The following is a 1,308-nucleotide window of genomic DNA, read 5'->3' on the forward strand; positions in this document are numbered from 1 at the left end:
GGGTCTTTACCCCGTGCCGGAAGTAGGGCGTTGTCGGGCTTCACGAATGACCGAGAAAACGCCCAGGAGGCGCACGCGCACGCGCACACGCACGCTTGCTGGCGGCGGGCAGGGGGCGGGCCGGAAGTGGCTTCGGGATTGGGCTAGGCAGCGGGGCGGGGCGGGGCGGGGCAAGGTTGGCGATGACTGTGTGTTTTGAAGTTTTGTGGAATACGAAGCTAGACCTTGGAAATCCATCTCTTGAGGGCAGATACAATATTGTGGCGTCGGGCTCTGCACTCAGACTGTGACTTTTTGCTTTTCACGCTCCCTCCTGTCCTATGGCTTTTTGGAGCCGTTTCACTCGTTGTGGCTTAGAAGCAGTAACGCTACCAACAAGGACAATGTATAAGACGTTTTGGGCAGGTATTAGATGCCAGGCAGCGCGCTATTTTGGGTTGGACTTAGATTTATTTATACAGTGCTAACAGTATACAGCCTACAAGTTTGGTTAAGTTTTAGTTTTTAATTTTGAAAAAAAAAATTATGAGCATTGATTGGTGTTTTGTCTGTGTGAGGGTTCCCTGGATATGGAGTTACAGACAGTTGTGAGCTGCCATGTGGGTGCTGGGTATTGAATCTGGGTCTTTCCAACCTTGGTTCTTAGTTTTGATAAGGAACATGAAAATTAAAACGGTAGTGAATGGGACATCATGGGGCATAGAGACAGGAGACTTGAGCATCCAAGGTCATCCTCCGCTATCCAGTGAGTTTGAACTAACCTACCTAGGGTTACTTCAAACTAACCAACCAACCAACCAAAATCCTAACCTATTTTGAGATACCCCCTTTAAAAAATTTATATTGGCACAGCTCAAAACCTCAGCAAGAGATTGGTAGCATACATGCATGGGAGTAATAGGCACTTCTTTGCTGTACTTGGTAGTGTATATCTATATAACTTCTATGAAGTGAGATTTAGTTTAATAAAATTGCAGGTTCAGATATTTTCCAACTATATCTTTTATTCTTATTTGTTACTAATACTTTACACATGTTCAAAGTGACATTTATTGTTAAAGCTAGACCAAATCCTTAAGAATGACCTACAAATAATGAGACAGAAGGCAATCTTGTCTCAGATATAACCTCCCAAATGCAACAAAACCTATAAAATGGAATTTATCAAAAAGACTTTTGCATTTCAAAAGTCACCACTAAGAAAGTGAGGTTGGGGGCTGGTGAGATGGCTCAGCGGGTAAGAGCACTGACTGTTCTTCCAAAGGTGCAGAGTTCAAATTCCAGCAACCACATGGTGGCTCACAACCA

This window comes from Mus pahari, chromosome 10 (genome assembly GCF_900095145.1).
Source record: "Mus pahari chromosome 10, PAHARI_EIJ_v1.1, whole genome shotgun sequence".
NCBI classification, from domain to species: domain Eukaryota; kingdom Metazoa; phylum Chordata; class Mammalia; order Rodentia; family Muridae; genus Mus; species Mus pahari.